This window comes from Aythya ferina, assembly GCF_964211825.1.
Source record: "Aythya ferina genome assembly, chromosome: Z".
In the NCBI taxonomy this organism is placed as follows: domain Eukaryota; kingdom Metazoa; phylum Chordata; class Aves; order Anseriformes; family Anatidae; genus Aythya; species Aythya ferina.
Window position 1 is genome coordinate 20,686,048 of NC_140299.1, and position 21,099 is coordinate 20,707,146.

At 37.3% G+C, this 21,099-nt stretch overlaps 1 protein-coding gene across 1 annotated transcript in view; it reads right to left on the reverse strand.

The window, feature by feature from the left end:
- The window catches only part of PDE4D (phosphodiesterase 4D), a 629,197-nt gene that overhangs the window by 576,987 nt on the left and 31,111 nt on the right, over window positions 1-21,099 (reverse strand). The window lies entirely within an intron of this gene.

Here is a 21,099-nt window from a genome sequence, read left to right on the forward strand (position 1 = left end):
CATCTTTGCAATGAAATAGCTAGGCAAACATAGTCTGCCACTCTCCATATATTCTCAGAACTCTGCTGTGCCAATCAGTTGCTGTTCCTACAGGAGCTTCGCTCCTGGCAACCTACATTATGTAGTCCTAATGCTGCAACTTTTGAAAAAGAAGAAAATTATTTGTGATGTATGTGCTTGGCTGTTCCAATTTAGCTGTGGTGGGATGTCTGGGGAAGAGCTATGCTCAGTTGTTAGCAGCTTTATGCAACATTCCCCACGCTGTCCCTGCTGATGATACACTTGGGTAAATTTGGCTTCAGAGAATCCTGAGATACGTAAAAAGATATTTTTTTTTTGGTGAGGGAATGGCTCCACAGCTCAAAGCAGAGAGTGGATGGAGCTGCTGGCAGCTCCATTAGTATTTATTTCATTTTAGAGGAAAGCAGGTCTCCTTTATCCACACAGGTGAATACCAGATCTTATTGGCAAAATTGGCATCCTGCACTTCTCAAGAGTATCATGCGTTGTTCATCTGCCTGTCTCTGTGGTTGTTTGAGGCCTGTATAAAAGTTAGTACGCCAAACATCACATTATGAATTCAGCTTTCTTGTTCTCTGAATGCCAGCTATGCCTAAGAGATGTTCATCCCATCCAGGATCCTATTCAGAGTCCATGTAAAAACATGTCATTAGAGATTCAGATTTACTGCAGTGTTGACATATATCCAAAACCAGTGAAAAGAAAACACGTATTTTATACACAGGAGACTGCAGATAGGCATTTTGTGTTCATTCCTTAATCTTTCATTAAAGCATTAACAGAGATGCCGCTGCTTTCATTATAGAGAGCTACAAAGCAGAAATGCAGTCAACTCATTTCAACGTGGCCTGCAAACAGTTTTAAAATGACAGTGGTTTCCTGTACTCACTGAAGCAAGTTGTATTAAAGTAACTGATAAATTGTTATATAACATAGTATTGCGTCATCTTTTCCTGAGCCATACCTGACCTGATTAGAAGTTCCTCTAAATTTCTGAAATCACCATTTTTGTTTCCTATACCATAGGAAAAAGGAGCTCTTTATGTAGAAAATAAGTTAGACACCTACATCTTTGAAAGAGGAAAAAATAAAAAAGACAGACACTTCAGATACGAAACATAACCATTTCCCTTCTGATGCTTTATTGTGGGCTTTGGGTACTAACATAACGTGCTCCTATTCTGTGGTATAAATCTTTGTAAGAAGAGGATTTTAACCACACATCCTCAAAACGATGTAGATCACACCAACTTGATTGCAACAGTGGTATGAGAATTGGCTGATTATTTAATAACAAGTCTTCTTTCACACTTAAAAAAAATGAGTATGTAAGTATTAACTGCATTTGTTTTCTGAACATTTTTGGCTGTCTGGTGTTAGGGAAAGCCCTAGAAGACAGTCTGCATATCTCAAGAGACCTTACCTATTTATTTATTTATTTATTTATTTATTTATTTATTTATTTTGGTAGAAGTCTATTTAGTGAAGTACATTTCTCCATTACAGTGTTTCCAGATGTTCCCTACTTCCTTGCCCTTGTGCCATGTAATCCATATTCACTTTGGATTAGAACACTTCAGGATGCATGTTCAGGAGCAGAGGCCACTTCTGACATGATGAGGACCACACAGCTGATTAGCACACTTGCTGCTCTACACCCACACTCTGCCGATATCTGTCTGCTGCATAACAGCCTGGAGTGCCTTGGAGCAGCAGGGAGCTGCTGTAGAAACACCACCAGAGAGGCCTCACAGGTGGTTGGAAGAAAAAGGTAACTTGAAATAGACAACCAAGAAATACAGAGTAGTTGAAGCTTGGACTGAATTCCAATTTTCACCCAGGAGAAATGAAGGGTTGTATGTAAAGGGATATGTGCAGCCTGTGGAGATTGTTTCTGAGGTGTGCTAGAGCTTCCCAGTAAATATGAAAACTGAAATATGCAATCTTTTGTTCTAGTGCTTCACCCTGAGTAGATTTTAAAAGTGTGGATGGAGAAGACATCAACCTACACACTTTAGCTTCTGCTAAATGCAGTTAAAGTGCTTATGCTGAAAACCATCCACAGACTGCTAAACGTCTTTGCTGTTCACGCGGCATGAGCTGTCTTTTCTGTCAGATGTGCATATTATTGATCTGACTCTCCACTACAGGAAAGGCTTTATATCCTGTTCTGCCAAGCTAAAAGGTTGAAAGACTCAAGTAAATTCACTTTGCTGCTGACTGCTCCTGTAACCACAATATTACATGAGAAAAAATCATGGAACATTGAAAATCAGTGGAAGTTCTCCAATAAGATAAATAGCTACTATCCAAAAATGCTTTCCAAGTTCAACAGCTCTATTATGGAGCAGGTGAATTAAAAATTACTTGACAAGACAACATACAGAGACACAACCTAAGGCATTTCTCTTTTCTATTCATCCAGCTAACACAACACCTGCCACATACTAACATATGCATACACTTTATTCAGACAACTATAGAGGACATGAGAGTCCACCCTTAAAACATCTCTACTTGCAGTTCTTCAAGCTACCAGTTGAACAATACTGAAAAGAAATAGCAGAACCTGATACCAATGTGTGTCATAATTTTGCAGCTACAAACAGATAGGACGAACTCATACTACCTTTCTAGAGATCCATGGAAATTGATTGAACTCTAAGCTGGTGTCTAAAGCTCCAAATTTGAGTAGGTTTTCAAATCTGAGTGACACGGTCACACCCAAAGGGAACAAATCCAGCCAAAAGAGAATCAGGAAGAACAAACAAGTCCATTTAGAGCACGATCTCCAATCTACAAGTCTCTTACATTAAGATCTATGAGCTTCACCACTGTGGCTAGGAGGAACCTTTCTGTGACTAGCAAGATTCAATGAACAGCAAGACCATCAGAAGGATCAATATTATTTGTGAACTCATATCAAATTCATTCATCACTTCCAGGTTAAAGAAATTGAGAGTCTCCTTCAATACTAGTAAAAATATGGATTTTCAGCAGTCAGATCCACTTCCATGAAGGTCCCATAGCCTTCATGGAAGGTTATGGCCACTTCCTAAAATTAAACATTTTAATCACCACCATTGCTTCTGTTATCCAGGTAAGGAGTTTTCCAGGGACCAGATAGGAATCATTACGCATAATGGATTTCCACAATGTAAAAGGCTTAGGGACCTGCTACGACAGAGGAACCCTGATGCTAGCCATCTTTCCTCTCTATGCCCAGAAAACCACACAGAGGAAGAAGGTGGTTGTGTTGCTAGCTGTCTGTTTCCTCAGATATTAAACACCGTCTGCTTACTGCTGCTGCTCCACTCCCTATCACCTGGGAAAACACTCGACAGCAGTCTAACAAAATTAAACTGCTTCATGATTTACTCACATTGCAATCACATGCAAGTAAATCCAAACTTCACCCTGGGATATTAAAATCATTTTAGTGGGGATTTTATTTTAGATTATTATTTTTGTCATAATCCAAATACCCCGTTGTCATAAAAATAATAGTATTTATAAGCTCAAATGTAGGTGGTTTGCCTAAAAATATTTTCAGAATAAAGTCAACCTTGGTCACCCACACCGAATGAGGTGCTGTGGAGAGACTATTTCAGCCCTAGCTGGGAGAAACACAGGCTTCCTTCTTAACTAGAAGTGGTACCTCTTCTTCCACACCTCCTGGAGACATGCAGAAAGCATAGCCAGCTCTTCTATCTGAACACAAAATACTGAGTTCATAGCAGGAATTTTATCTCATGACAGTAGATAACAGATGCAGCACTATTATAATGCTTTGTCACTTCAGCCATCAATTTCAGATTGCAAGGACATTTCTCTCTACCCAGTGGAAAAGCTATGTTTACTTCCACCCCCTCTCTGCAATAAAAGCCAGGGAGCAACAGCCAAAGCTTTCTAAATTCCTCTTTCTGAGTGGAAAGAGAGGAGGAGAAGTAAAGTGTATCCTCCCCTCTCCTCCACTCCCCAGAACATAAGCTCTGGACGAGGTTTGAATTTTATTTAATTTTTTAGTTCTAGTGGTGCTATTTAAAACAATTCAGAGGGAAAACCTTTTTTAAAATAATAATAATAATAATAATAATAATAATAATAATAATAATAATAATAATAATAATAATAATACCGCCACTCTTCTACAAAGCAAATTTCTGTTTAATATGATAGAATACTTCTAAGTGTCTACCAAGGGCATCAGACAACTTGATGTGTGCTTTGAGGCCTTTGGGATAGGATCTCTGGTTCCTCATTCACCTATAGACACACGACATTGCATCATGGCAGCTCCATCTGGCATTAAGAGACTGACTCATTGCTGACAGTGATTGTCAGAAACGGGTACCCTGAAGCAGTATTTTTTTTTTCCTTGTCAGTTCAGAAAGAAGGAAACACGGTTTAACTATTAATTTAAGCAGTGTTAAGAGCTTGTTGTTTTCACACGTATATCAAAAACCTTGTAAAAATCATTACAGTTGCTAGTGTTGCCAGACTGTCCCAGAAAATGTCTATTAATTAGGCACAGCTTTCACAAATGAAACATATACCTCAAAAGAGCTGGTGAGAGACACTACATCGAGTACATTTTATGTATTAATAACCTTTTTTTCCCCTCTTAATCCACATATCCATCAAGCTTCTATGGGGAAGATGAAACAATCATAGACAACTTTACACAAGCTGCTTGACTGAGTTTGAAAGATGCTATGCTGAACTGTTACAGACATCTGGAGTAGTGAGCCACTCCCCTAAACGAGGCTGATGTGCAAAAATACATGATGCAGTAGGGTTTGCATGATGTTGGGGTCAGAGAGATATGAACATATTTGGGGTCAGATACAGAGCTCTATCAAAATGTGAATGTCCTAGTTAATTAGTTTAAGAGTCAGCAGAGGACCAGCAGTAGCAGGGAAAAAAAAAAATTAAAAAAAGATATTTGGATGGAGGGCTGATAAGCAATCACATAACGAAACTTAAGCAAGACAAAAACATTGTGGTAGAAGTTAAGGACTCCTTGCTATTATTGCCTGTTGACTTAACTTTTTTTTTTTTTTAATCTTTCTTGTGCCATTTAAAGGAGACCTTGAAACAACCCTCCCCACCCCCCCAATAGCATTTTAAGCATCAATTACTGACTACCCACTCCAGATGTGAACATGACACAGGTTGAAAATGTTAAGTATATCTTAACATTTAATGAATCAACACCTGACATAGCAAATATCTGTGCTAACTAAGGGTTTTAACAGTCCTTCAGTTGTTTTTTACCATCCATCTAACACAACCTCCTATGGCTTTGCCAGTGAAACAGATGGGTAATGGGGCATTTGCACAGCCCAGGCCAATTGGGATAATTTAAACTACCATCATCAGGTATACAACCTTTCCCAGCTAGCTTTGCCTGAAGTGATGTAGGATCCAGTCATATAATCCCTTCTTTCAGCAACGGACTTGTAGGTCAATAATGGAGGCAGGGTGACAAGCAACACAGCAGAGTTGTCTTCATCTGGCTTGGCTGGGTCCAAAGGAGGTCATTTGTAGCCTCCTACAAACCTTCAGTCTGAAGACAGAGAAGATTACTAGAGCCTCAGTTTTGGCAATATGTGGAGTTGCACGGGGAATTTTAGTTTTCTTAGTGCTATCTAACATACCACACCACAGAAAATTAGCAATGACAGAACTCTGGGCTGTTCTGCCTCTGTGCCACATCTCACCCAGAGCTCACCCTATGCCTCACCTTGTGTTAAGTGACATGGATGGCAGCTGGAAAAGGCAGTCCAGCATTTATGTGAGTTACTACAATTTTTCTTCATCTGTTTTGAGAAAGAGTATTAGATTTCTTCTAAGAGAATAATCCTAAATTTACCTATCTGGGGACTAAGGAAGAATGGATCACTACCCTTTTATAAACAAATTCCATTAAAACAGATCTCTTAATGTGCAAGCACAACTCTCTCCTCCCACCTTTTTAATTGTTTAGTCATGTTTCTCAGAGAAAATGTATTTTTCCCTTATCAACAGACCTATTCACATGCAAAAATGATTTTTATTAGGCTTTTAAAAGGACCTACACAGGTGTATGTTCTGTAAACAAATATGATTTCAGAGATGATTGTTGCAAAGGGCAACTATACAGACTATTTCACCTTTATATTACGGTGTGCATGTGTAGAAATCACAGGTTTAAACAACAACAAAAAATAATAATAGATAACACAGCAATAAAAGGAATAAAATCCCAGGTTCAAACTAAAATATAAGCAGGGAGACATCTCAACCACTGGTTAAATACTGTATTTTATATAGAAAATATGGGATCTGGTGTATTTCTGCTCTTGATTAAATCTCTATCTAGAGCATAATAAGCAAGCCAGCCAGGAACAAACAGAGAATTATCCCTATGCAGCAATTAATTAATCAGACATTCATCAATGTTGGTAACTAATTATTGGAAAGCCCAAGTGAGAATGTGAATCTGTTCCGATCACATGCACTTCTTAGATGCATACAGCATCAGGTATAATTAAATTTTTTTTCCCGGCATTTGAGCTCTCCCATACTTCCCCCATTAAAATTTCATCATGATAGGCATTATATCAAAAGAGAGAAGAACAAAGAGTCCAGAAGTTCTCAAAGGAGAGTCTGGAATGAAAGGGAGGAAGTACACAGCTCCTAGCAGCCCTCCTACACCAGAGCTACGCAGACATCTGGCCTGGGTTGCAGCATTAGGCCAGTTATGATTCTCTTCAGTCTTTTCAAGGTTGGAAGTAACACATACGATTGTGTCAACTGCTCCTGTTTTTTCTCCTTTTCCTCTCTTCGCTTACAATTTTCTATTTTGTAATTGAAAAACACAAGGCATAAATAAGCAGGAGGAAAAAGAATTAGCAGCAAACAACAACTTTTCAGTTTCAGAAATGCAAGATAAAGGTTTACATTTCTCCATATCCAGTTTAAAACATCTACAACAGCAAACAATAAAAAATGCTACTAACATTCCTTTGTAGCACAAGTTATTTTAAAGTGTAAAGTGAAAAAATAACCCAGCTTTATCTGTGCAACTATGACTATTCAGAAATATCAGAAAGGATGCTTTCATATTTATAATGTTGATGTTGAGTAAGTCTGTGGCAGTTATCAAATTTTTCCTTCTATTCCCAGCACTTCTTATATGAAAATAGATGTTCACTCTTAAAACATTTGAATTCACCTTATTTTAATGGTTTTGTGTGCATCCAAAAATCTTTTGTCAGCCATTATAACAACTCAACTTAAAACAAGCTCAGCATATTGCAGTCATTAAGAGACATATTTCAGCCCAAACCTGCCAGAAAGGAAAGCCAGGAAGAAATAAATTCACAGAGGAGCAGGAAAAGAGAAAAATCCCACATAGCTTGCTATCTGGTTCAGTAGAGCAGCAGAATGTAAATGCACTTTATTCCAACAAAGATTCTCATTGAAGGAATCGTTTCAGAATGGGTAACAATTGTTTTGCCAAAGAGAAAAAATTCAAATGCTGGGCACCTGACAGTAAAACATTCACACTGATTATTTTCCACATAAAATGCTGAGCTGTCACCATTAAAATATGATGAAAGGTTACAAGTTCTCCAGTTTTTCAACGGCTGCTTGTGGCTGCCATGTGATAGTTTGTCATCTTCAATCTTTCAGAAATCCAATATACTTTATGCCAAAAAAATGTCATCTGCATGCCTGAATGGCTTTAAAATTATAAGGATGAATTTTGACATATTCCACAGATATATGAAAGGAATTAAAGCACCATGGCAAAATGCAGTTCATGGTTTCTTCTCATTCTTAGCTTATTTTGCATTATTTTAGAGTGTTTGTTTCAAATACTGCAACCAGCAGAATCCATAAAAATAGTCTCTTTACCCTCTGGGTCAGGAGGTAAGTATGGCAGATAAATCTCATTTGACTGTCAATTCTAAGGCAAGCTGTTTGCTAACACATGTGCTTCATCTGCATCCAGAGTTTGCTCTGGAACAGGCCAGTCAGTGTGAATATGACTTCAAAATGGTGTGGGACAGTAGTAGTTACCTATGCCACTATAACTGCATTTTTTGATCGATAGCATTTCTTTTCAAAGTTACAGCCTTTTCTGATCTCTTGCAGTGCTTTCTCTATTTTCTCAGCAAAGAATTGCTGAAAGGCAACTTCCACAGGTTGATGAGAAATGAGGCTGAATTGGTGCCATTCCTTACTTCACTGTCTTTTCCAAGAAGTAAAATAATTCACATTGACTTACTGAAATTACATAAGGAAGCAAAAACATTCACAATAATTTTCTAAGGTCTGTATGGTAAAATACATTTCTCTCTCATATAGTCTGCAGATTTTGTCACTTTGACTGTTGGCTACCTGGAAACTAACATGTTTGCTTTTAATTTTTTTTCTCCTGAGCTTATCCACACTCCACTTACTTTAAAAACAACCACCTTTTATCTGTTAAAAGTAGACATTGCAACTTGCAGAATGAACAACAGTGTCCAGCCATGGCTTTTACCAGTTCTAACAATGGAGCAAAAAATCCCTTAGTGTTCTTCTATCTTTTTCAAACAGCAGTTAGCTGTTCTAGAGTGTGTTAAGATTTCAGAGATGTCTTCCCATACAAATATACCAAGATCACCACAAGAGACCCAATAAAGAATGTAATGATTTAGTAACCTATTTTGACAGAGAAAAAGTATACAGAGTATTTTCAGACATACAGCATGGTTGGCAAAAAGTCCCTCTTCCTATTGACCTACATTTAATTATTTTTAAAAGGAATACACCCTTTCCAAGATTTTTTTCCTTACTTATTAACATTTAGAAATAGTTGCAGCCAAAATGATCCTGCATTGGAGTTAGGTTACCAAAAAGTCTCACCTCACTTTTTAATTTTGTTTTTAATTTTGTAAATTCATCAGCAATGCACTTGTGCACACACTTTGGAAATAAACTGCCCTGGTAATGATTTCAACACAGAACACTTTATTTAAATTAACAAAAAATGTAAATTCAAAATGTAAAAAGAACATGTTAACCAAAGGCAAAAATCAGAGGACAACAGCAAATGACTGCTATTTACCACAGTGAATATTCAAAAACTGTGCCATAGATTTTGTAAAAGTCAAGAGGATACTTGACATTGAATATTTCCAATCAGTATTCATAGGTAATATTTAATATTCTTGATCTAATGGATACAGAAACACTACAGGCATCAAACACTGAGCAAGCAAATAAGACCTGCAATCAACAGGCTAGTAAGCCCACATCTGAAGCATGAAAAAAAAAATCATGGATAGAAAGGAAATAATGGATACAAGAAGAGATAGAAACATAGATGTTTAATGTTTTGAAAATCATCTCAATGACATTCAACAGCACTGTGCCAGACTAGTCCTAAATATGTTAAATCTGCTTACTTTAGCTAAGTTATTTTATATTATAGCAGAAAAGCCAAAGATTACATAAAATCATTATTTACGCATGTAAAGCCTGAAGTAGATATACAGAAGAAATCTTCATGTAAGCTGCAAGACCTTTTAGGAATACAAATGCCATTCATCTGCTTCTATCGCCTCATGTTAGAAAGGCTAACTTTGCTGCAAAATATCTCTTTTAATGGTCTGAGAAATGCTCACACTTTCTTCCCACCTTACCTATAACAGCAGACAGTTGAATAATTCTATACATCATTGGATATAAGGCAGTGTCTCCCATCAACACATTGCCACCTTACCTACAGTTGTTCTTAACTCGTAAGTAAACAAAACAAAACAACAACAAAAAAAATGCAGATGCCACTTCAACACTCTGTAAAGCCTAATTACCTGCATCTATTACAGATCATTTGTTAAAGGGCAACATTCACGGTATGCTCAGACATCAGGCTAAAGATACTACCGTATGAACTTTTGTCTGTGTTATGCAAGTAATATGCTTCTTCACTTTCAGTAGAACATGTATAGACTTCAGTATAGAAAACTGTGATTTCTTTCTCAGCATTTTGTTAGAGCATGCAGTCAAATGCATACAAAATTGGAAGTATATGAGGAGATGCCCAACAAGTCATAGTGTTCTCCCTTCCTGCTGAGTCACAGCATACCTTTGCCTTCTCCACAGGAAAAAAAAAAAAAAAAAAAAAAAAAAAAAAGAGAGAGAGAGAGAGAGAGAGAGAGAGAGGAGATAAATCCTCTGATAGAAGAAACTTGTTGGAAGGAAGAAACTATCTTAAGTCTCCGCTATTGACAGCTATGCAAAAATAAAAGCATGGTCTTGACAGCACTTCATCAAGGCAAGCATTAACAGCACAAAACCATGCCTGATCCTGGCTTGTCCACAAAATCATGCAAACATGAACTTACTGTGAGAGACAAGAAAGTAGCTCCACTTAAGCAGCCTCTTGAAAACAAGGGAAAGATACAATGGTAAAGTGGAGTGGGGAAACAACAGCATTTATTGCCACCACTGAAGTTCTCCTGTGAAGGAGAGCAAGACTTGATGTCACTCATTGGAGAACTTTAGCTTAGTAATAGTTTCTTAAAAATTATCTTCCTCTTTCTGAATGTTTCTCATGCAAGTAGGCTTGCCACTCATTTGGGAAGTTTCCTGTTGGTCTCAGCCACACCTGGTGGCAAAGAAATGCTCACGCCAGCCAGCAGCAAAGTGGGACAGAGCCTGCATCTGCAGCAGAAAACCATCACCACAAACCATAGAACCATAGCCATATGCAAGTTTCTTATTAAACATCCTCCCCCTCACAAAAACTATGCCCTATGGCTTTTTTTTTTTTTTTTTTTTTTATGTGACAAATGTCGAGCTTGATCAGGAAGAGGAGTATCAGTAGACTTAAACATTCGATGCTGAGGCATTCATTAAAATTCAGGGCTACTTTCCCTCGTGCATGCCATGACATTAGCTACCAGCTGCCTGAGGAAGTTTACTATAATCACATACAGCAGAAAGAAAATGAGGAGAATCAGAAAACAAGCTATGCTTCCTCCTCCCCCCTTCCCTCCCCCCCATTTGTTTTTTTGTTTGTTTGTTTGTTTTGTAGGGAGATTAGCTCTCTTTCAAAAGTACCACAGTAAATATTTCCTTTGAATAAAGATTTAGTAAAAATACATAAATATCATAAACACTAAAACAGATTTTATACAAAATGACAGCAAGGCAGCTAAAAGCAAATCAATATTAAATGTTGGTATGTATAAAAATTCTAGTTGAACTCCTACCTCTTTATTCCTAGAGTAGTTGTATTGTTATTGTCTTTTGGGAGTAGGAGGGAGCTGCGTTTTTGCTGTGGTTGTTTTTTAATGGAACTAGATGGATAAGTAATTGGTTACAAAATAAATCATTTTTTTCTATATATTTGTTGGATTTAGTAGCACCTAATTCTGTTCATCTAATTCCTAGCATCTAAGGGATTTCACATCCCTTACACTATCAAATAGAAGCTGTTTGGTGGCCTCCGGGAAATGTGTAGCACACCTCAGCACCGTTCCTTATCCTCTGGTTTGTTGTTAGCACAGATTAGCTACGAGGCACAGATACCAACTGGTTTTCATTCAAGGGCAGTGAACACAAAGGACTGAGCTCATCAGAAATACTAAACCCTTTAAAATCTTTCTTTGTGAAAGACTTGAAGGTAAACGGTATCATGCCTAGAAGCTGCATAAAAAAGAGAACTTGGAAAGTAGGCACTGAACCTTACACTTCCTTATGACGTTAGTTATCAGAATTCTTTGTCAAAAGAATCAGAAGATAATAATAAAATTATAATAATAAGATTATTTAAAGTTCAGGTTTACACAAAGAGCAAGCCTGCTTATCACAAAGCTTAGATATTCCACATGGCTTGTGCAGTCAAATCAAGCTAGCTGTGAAAAGGATAGAGGAAGTTATATGAATAACAAGAAGATGCACACCGACACTACATACAGGTATTTTAAGATAAAAAAAAAAAAAAAAAAATCAGAAGGAAGAAACTAGACCTGTAAGTATTCATTACAAGGACTTTTGTTGATTTTCACTCAGCTATGTCCACACAAATGATACTGTGAGAATTATTTTAGGACACAGGCAAGATCATTACACTGTATTGCACTGACAAGATGCCACAGATGCACTGCTACAACAGTGTGTCTCAGTAATTGCTGGTATAATACCTGCTTGGAACAAAGATGGTTTCATCAAGTGTAAATCCAGGTTCCATCTTACCTGTTTGCTTGCAAGTCTTGTGAAGAAATACATATAATAAAGCTCATAACCATACACTTGTAATTGTATTCTAAATACATGTGCTGTTAAAGTAGCATGAACCTAGACAGTAGATAATCAGCATGAAATTCCATATTTTAATAGGTATAGTATAACAAATAACTTTCTTTTCATCCGGCAGAAATAAAGACCTCCTTGTTCATGTTGCACTCCAAACTCTAACCACATGAAGCACCTGGGAAGAATTATCCTGCAGACCATGAAGCATTTAACATCCCTCTTATTTTACTATTAGAAAATAAAATAATAATAATAATAAAAGGATTTACATCTGTTGTTCATTTCTATTAGAAAACCCTGTGTTTTCCTGAGGATAATAGCCTACTGAAACACACTATTAGGTGAAAAGATATTCACAACATATTAAAAACTTCTCAGAGGGCCTTCAAAGCAACTATACTCTTATTTATCAAGAGGTGGAGATTGTTTTCATATTTAGAACTGTAAAAAATCTACTCTTTTGTTATTTTCCTGTTCTGGAATTAACCCAAAACAAAGAAGGTATTTGGAATTCAAACCACTAGGCTCATTTGCAATGCGTATCACCATGCCAGAAGCTGGGAGGCTATGTCAGAGAAAGCATTGTTCTGTACATGCCCTCTTATACTCTTCTGCAAACACTGGCTTCAGGACATTGTCAAATGGAGAATACTGCACTCAGTGTAGCTTTAGGCATACCAAGACTTTTATGGCTAACAGGTAGCACCTCTGACACAGAAGAGAGGAGGGAAAGCACAAATGGATAAAAAGTAATATAAGAAGGAAACAGCAGAAGAAAGTAATATTGATTATTTTTGTCCCTGGAGTTCCTAATGGATTCCACAAAAGCACCTTTCAGAATCCGTTGGACTAATCTCATTTTTTGCACTGAGCTCAAAACTGAAAATGTATAAGGAGCAATGACCCGTACACTTGCACCACTGGAACTGGAGAACAGATATGCCTTTTCCTCCCCCAGAAGCTGATAGTATCATTAACTATATGAAACCCCATAAAACATTTCCAGTTTAAACCTGAAGTTTTTCCATTTCAGTCATAAATTCTACACAAACTGAAGATAAATAGGGACTTTTTCAAAATACAACTTTACTATTCTTTACTGGGATTACCTTCCATTTCATTACATTCAACCAAGGATGAACAAAATACCTTAAATGGAACCATATTTGCTTTTTCTTTGTTCACTCCTTTGCAAGCCATAAAATTAAGCTATCAAATTTAATAGCACAAGTAATAACTCTGTGTTGAGCAACAGAATGATGAAAGAGAAGGGTGAACAATGAATGTTTAAGGAGAAGGAATAGACACTGGAAATAAATCTAAGAATAGTTTGTTTTGATTTGCAAGTACTGTGCCTGCCTCGTTTGTACCCATGCCAGTATGTCTCACAGCTCTTGTCTAAACCCTAGCTCCCTCACAAACATTAGCATTAGACCAGAAGAGCTGTGTTTAATGTAATCTTTAATGAACAATAAGCACCTAAAGGAGAATTTTTGCATGTTCTAGATCCTCATATTCCCCTCACCCCTGATCCTCAGTACTATGACAGCAGGAGTGTGAACCATGGATGCACTGACCCAAGGCAAAAAAGCAGAAGAAAAGCAATTACCTGGCAAGTAGTCCAGGAGCTATCCATTAACAGGTATTTCTTCCCTGAAAGTCTGGAATCATGAAAACACAAGGTGGCTACCCCAGTTGACAGAACCCTTGTGCTCAGTGTTTTGTATTTGATGTAAGTTTTTTCCTTTGACCTGAACATGCAAATTTACTTAGTTTGATTATCAACATTTTAGTTAGTTTTTTCCTCTTCTTTTTAAGCAGAGTTGCTCTCGGCTTCATTTCTTCCTGCTGTTTTGCCCTCTTATCATCCTGATGTTCCAAAGCGAAACAGAATTTCACATGAATAAGTAGCAGTAATAAGTTATTTCATAAAAAATAAAATAAATAAATAAATACATTTTAAAAGAGCACTCAAAGATTATCTCTGACCAGAATTCCTTCCAGGTTTCCCTATTCATCTGTTTAATTGTGAAGTTATACAAATGGCATAAATTCAGCACAAGAAAAGACTTTCCATTCTAATACAGTAACCTCGATAGTAATACTGCCTTGTTATTTACATGCATGTAACAGAATGATAGACTACAGTGACAGATGCTATTCAGTAAATTCTGTGTAACACTGACATCACGTCTGGGAACCAACCATCAAGAGGAGAAAGCTGTTGTATTAGAAAAGTTTGCTAATTCATTAAACTCATTTCTCTAATGGTCTGAAGCCAGATCTGATTCTGTCAAGTACCTGATGATTGCCTGTCTGTACTCTCTGTTTTCTGTGTTACTCTTTCAAAATGTAATATACACCAGCATTGTGGCAAATATTTAATGAAATCTGAGCAGAGACTTTGGAGAATTAAATAAATATATTTCCTCTGGCAGTTTACAAGCTTTTGTCTTCTGTTAAAGAAAATGCACATGCCTTTCATACACATATAATCTGTTTAATGCATCCCTTGTGCACCTACTTCTCAGTGTGAGCTGATAATGACATCCATCGTTATGAAGTGTGTAAAGAAAGTATCATAATTTAAAGTCATCCATCCAATTAAATCCTTTTTAATAAAATATCTAGAGGTTAATAAATCTTTCTGAACTAAAGCGTTCAACAATACTTATATTTAAAAGTGACTACCTTGTAGTAGATGAATACCAGAATAGTTTTTCTAGATAAAAAAATTATCTAGAAAAAATTTATCTATTTTTTTCTAGATATCATTTTATAGACAATAATAATAATAATCCCAGAAATAGCTGATGCTTAGAAGCACTTGGAATTGGAGTTTATCAGATCTGATTCAACATTTACATTAATTCTCCCTCAAACTGGCTGACTTAAAGGACAAATACAGAAACAGAACACATTTCCATAAATAACTATTTTGTATAATTTTGATTTTTTTCCAAAGTTTATAATGCAACAACAATGACAACAAAAAATCATTAAAATTAAGTATAAACCTTTTTCCCCTTCCATGGAAAATAAAAAAATAAAAGGGGAAAAGAGCAAAAAAGGTGTAGCAAGGAAAAAAGGACACGTTGCCATACATGCCATACAACCCTTTTTTGGGTTTTATTTTATACCACTTTATACTCCCAACAGCAAGTCTTCACTAAGCTAGTCTCAGCATCAACCCTTGCTGCTGCCAACAATGTACCAGCTCTGGAAAGGAGGAGGGGAGGGATGGATTGCAATGCTATCTATTGGCAAGGTACAGAGAGGGAGATTGAAATCAATTTTAAGATAACCTGTCAGACAGAAGGGAACAGAGATATCCAAGCAGATGAGCAATGGATAAAAGTCAAAAAATAAATAAAAGTAAAAAATAAAAAATAAAATTTAATCATTGCAACTCAGATCTGAGACTATTAGAATGCATTGGCGTTGCAAAATTTTCTGTATGGAAATTGTCACTGGAAACAATTCTACATCCATGCCATGGAAGATACCATATTTATTTACCATCAGAATTGCCCACAAAGGGAAGGTTTCAGTACCTGGGAGCAGAAGTTAAGACAGAGTTGTCACAAGCATTTAAGAAAAAATGGGGAAAAAAGTGCATGGTCTAAACACAGACATGAAAGCCAAAGGTTTGTTTTTGTTTTGTTTTCACATCTCTAGAACTTTCAGAATGAACGTGAATTATCTAACAAAAAGCTTATTACATCTGGTTGATTTAAGGAAGTTATTGCAATATTGGATGCTAATAGCATGATATACATTGTTTTTCTGCCTAGTACCTGAGCCTGAGTATTTCTACAAGATGGAGACAATGGAGTCAGCTCTAATGGTTACTATTGGGATGAACAAAACACGGAAAAATAGAAAACCAGAAATCTTTGAAATCATGTTTGTCCAGACTTGTTTATAAAGCCAAGTAGGAGTAGAGGGAGAAGAGAAGTAGGATTTCCCTGGAAGAGGAAAAAGGGGCTGAGGTCTTCATATTTAGGAAACAGCAAGAACTCAGAAAAAGAGAACAAAAAAAAAAATGGAGAAAGACTGAAGAAGTCAGAGATGAATTCTAAGATTTTTATATTCTCAGCATACAAAAGGAGAACTGACAATTTGAAAGGATCCTTATTCAAAATTCAAAGGGCACACAGGTATAGGAAATAACTATCTACAAGGAATGGCAGACGTGTATGTCACTGCTATATCCAGTCTAAAATAAACCTAAAATGTCAAAAATGAATCACTGTTCTACAGCGCAAAGGCTGTTTGATTAACCATCTTGTCTTATTAAAAAACACTCTCCAGAATACCCTCTGCAGGACTACCTGTCCTCTCACGGTTATCTTTTAGGAAACACAGCTCTCACTGTCAGTGAGTCAGAAGGTCTTGATTCAGTAAGTGACATGATAGACCTACATGTGGTCAAAAGCCACCATGGATTCCATAGCTCTGGGGCCAATCCAACAACCAGAGGGAGTTTAGAGCCAAGGTTTTCAGTACATGGTCCACACAGCAGCCCAATTAACATATAGAGAGTTTGCACAGAACTTTCAGAGGGAGAACTGCACAGAGGGAGAGTTTGCACAGAATAGCAGGAGAGCACAAATACTAGTTTTGTTTGCATTTGGTTTGCTGATAGCACATAGCCAAGCCACAGTGCTTAAAATACACATTTCTGCTCACAGTCATTCCCCTCATCAGTAAGGAACAGTTTAAGTTCAGGAACACGTGTTACTTCACCAGCTAAATGACTATGCCCAAACCTACCCACTATCCACTTAGAAGAGACAGACTGATCCAAAGTAGAGCAAAGAAAAACCAGAAGAATCTCTGTATCATTGTGGCAGTTAATATGTCAAAACAGTTGAGTACAGTTGCAGCAACTTGTCCACCTTGCACAAGTCATTGGAAGGGTCAAATAATCTTTATAAAAGACTTTAAAAATAGAGATTTTTTCTTTTGCCTTGTATTTTTTTTAAAACAACTTATGAAAAAAAATGCCAACAATGTCAACGTTACTCCTCAATTTTGAAAAAAAATGATTAAATGAAAAATGAGAATTGGTGAAATGCAAGTGAATCATGCAAATTGTACATTGACAAATTAGACTAATCTGATAGAAAGGGTGGAGAAATCCACCATCATTTATCAAGCTGATATCAGGCTTGCACTGGAACTTGCAACATCTCTTCCACAAAAAGAGAACTTGAATGGGAACTGTTTTAATGCTTCCAGAACTCAAAACCTTTTTCTCTACTCCTGAAAGCCCCTTGAAATTCTTAAGAAATATATTCCATTTGCCATACAGTCTAAGAATCATGCATTAATGTATGATCTGTACTAGCATCCCCTTTGTTTCCAAAATGTAAAAGCAGATGACCTTGAATCATACAAAAGCAGCTGTGAAGACCTAAATAAATGTCAATCATAAATGTCAATCTGCTTGACTAACCTGGACCTCTGCTAATGCTGTTGCATGTTAACCAAGGTCTTACCATGTGCAAAACACACATATCCCTTCCCAGAAATTGTATTAGACTTGGACCTTGCTTCAGTAAAGCCTCTGTCTAGTAGAGAAATTCTCAAAAGAGGTATCTGAAAGCTTCCAAACTGCATTATTATTATCCACCCACCAAGTTAAATTACTAACAAAAGAAAAAAAGATAAAAGGAAAAGAAAAAAAAAAGGTATAATACTCAACTACATTCCAGAGAGTTTCCTTAATTTTACATATCATGGGATGAATCTTGTTTTGTGAATAACTGTTGTCATGGCAGTAGTGTCATGGTCCCAAAGGGAAATAAATCCTCCTAACAATTTGTGACAAACCAGCCTAGCAAAGAACAAAATTACTTCAATCTTGCTCAGATTATTGACTTATTAGTTGAAGCTCAGCATTGGTTATTGGAAAATCACTACCATGTGTTTCTTCTTGTTGTGTTTTTTTTTTTTTTGTTTGTTTGTTTGTTTTTTTTCCTTGTTTTGTTTTGTTTTCATATTTTCAAGAGCAGAGTGGGGGATAGCTAAGGGGTATCTTTAGGGGTAATTTTGTTTCAGAATATCAATTTCTGCAAAAGCAAATCTTCTGAACTCACCCAGGATAAAATTCAACTATTAAAGGAAAAAAAAAAAAAAAAAAAAAAAAAAAAGTGTATATTAGTTCTGGTTGATTTCAACTGACTCAGAATATTTTTATAAATGGAGAGAGGCAAAACATTTCTCTATAAGCACTATGATATTACACTGAATTTCTTACTTATTGCCTGCAGATGTGCTTGCAGTTAAAGAGATGGATAAGATGAAGACTATAGCAAATGTATTTTCACATAAACAATTGACCTCATCACATGGTAAACACACCCAGTTCAAGATATCACCCATCTATTGCTACACAGGTAAAACCTGGACTGCACTGGCAGCTAGGAGAAGGAGCCACCATCTATGCTTGCTATATTTCTACATCCTTCTCGGCAACTCTTAACCAAAGCTGAGATGGAATATGGGGAAAGATAGACCTTATTTCTTTGCTGCTACCGGCATTTCAATGAGATTCAGGAATCTTAATTGCTTACTGAAGTTATAGCACCTTTTGCTAGATAGGACAATCTGGAATGACTCAGGCTTCTCTGCTGAATGGCATCTTCCATGATGCGACATAATCTTCTCTGACAGTGACATGTTGTATTAAGGAATGCTCATCTCAAGGCAGAGGTCATGTAAAGATATAATCTAATAACTAGAATACCAACCATAACTCAAACAGCCAGGCAAATTTGGTTTAACCTGGAATTGACCCATATTAAACATTTGGATTGTTCTTTAGCTGAAAGAGTATTCCCAAATAATAAACATGTTGAAAATTGGGAATCTCTGAAAGGCAGAAAGCCATCAGTTTCCCTGTTGCACTTTTAATATAAGTTACTCTGATGATATATCACCTCTCCTAAAATCTGTGCTGCGTACCCAAAACTTTATATTTCTTTCTACAAATAAAAATGTTAGTTTCACTGTAACTGAGGCTGATTACATTTTTTAAACTTAAATTCTTATGACTCCAAACATAAAACTGAATTAAGTAGCAATAACTAAATATAAATGTTATACCTGAAAATAAATCCAAATAGCTATGTTTTCTAATTCATTGCTTAACTACAACAAAACTATTTCCTCCCTTCAGACACAGATCTCCGGTGACCTTCTCTTTGTATGTTGTTCTCGCCTGGGTCTGCCACAGCTCCCCCTTCTTTGGGCAACTTGAGCACCCTCAGGCTCTGGGCATTGCTGGTTTGAAGCTGAAACATAGCCTCAGCAACAGCTGTTTGATATATCCAATTCAGCTAACAGAACAGCTGATCTGCAAGACTAAGTCAGAAATAAAAACTTAACTGCTGTTTTAGGCTTCTGTTCTTTAACATCAGACAGGGCAATTTCTCATGGTTTACTTAGAAGACTCAGCTCTTTGCTCCCTGCTGATACCAAGTATGACTCAAACCATATTCCTTCTTCAAGCAGATCCCTGTTCTCTTAAGACAGGATTGCAAATGGACAAGGTAACTTACATCTTCCTTACCCAACCCAAGGACCATAACTAAACTATTTCCCTCTACGGTTTCACAGACTACAAAAGGGCACATCCAAAAAAAACTTGCTTTCTGACTTCATCAGGTCACTAGACTGCTCAAGTTTCTATGGTTAGACCCTTCAAAACCTTACCAATATTTGTCATACCCTTCAGATGTGGATAGGTATGACAAAGCACACAGCATTTAGAAAGCAATCATTTTGAGAGACTTCTCAGCTTTGCTTCCAGTCATCTATGGTGGGTGTTCACATAGACTCTCAAACTGGCTGAGGTTGTAAGGGACTTCTGGAGGTCCTTTGGTCCAACCCGCCTGCTCAAGCAGGTTGCCCAGGACCACATCCAGGTGGCTTTTGAAGATCTCCAAGGAGGAAGACTCCACAACTTCGCTGGGAAACCTGTGCCAGTGCCCTGTCACCCACACAGTGAAGAGGTGCTTCCTGGTGTTCAGATGGAACCTCCTGTGTTGCAGTTTGTGCTCATTGCCTCTTGTCTGGGCATTGGGCACCACTGAAAAAAGCCTGGAACAATCCTCTTTACAACCCCTCTCCCCCTCCTTCAAGTATTTCACAGAATCACAGAATTTCTAGGTTGGAAGAGACCTCAAGATCATCGAGTCCAACCTCTGACCTAACACTAACAGTCCCCACTAAACCATATCGCTAAGCTCTACATCTAAACGTCTTTTGAAGACTTCCAGGGATGGTGACTCTACCACTTCCCTGGGCAGCCTGTTCCAATGTCTAACAATTTATAGACATTGATGAGATCCCTCCTGAGCCTTCTCTTCTCCAGGATGGACAGTCCCAGCTCTCTCAGCCTCTCCTCATAGGGGATGTGCTCCAGTCCCTTGATCATCTTGGTGACCCTCCACTGTACTCTCGCCTGTATGTCCATGTCTCTCTCGTGCTGGAGGGGCCCAGAACTGGACCCGGTACTCCAGGTCTGGCCTCACCAGTGCTGGTAGAATGTTATCAATTTTTTATCAATATTCTGAGTCAGAGAATTGAATGTGCAATAGAGAGAGCAAATAGCTGTTGAGCATGTTTGGGGAGGAAAGGGAAAGGACAGTAGAGATAGGAACCATTTTAGTTGCAGAATAAGCTGGAAAAGGATAGAAGTTACCAAAAGGAGGAAATTTCTTACAGCAGAGAGAGTACCTTGGGAAAAAGAGCCAAATGCCTAGTGAG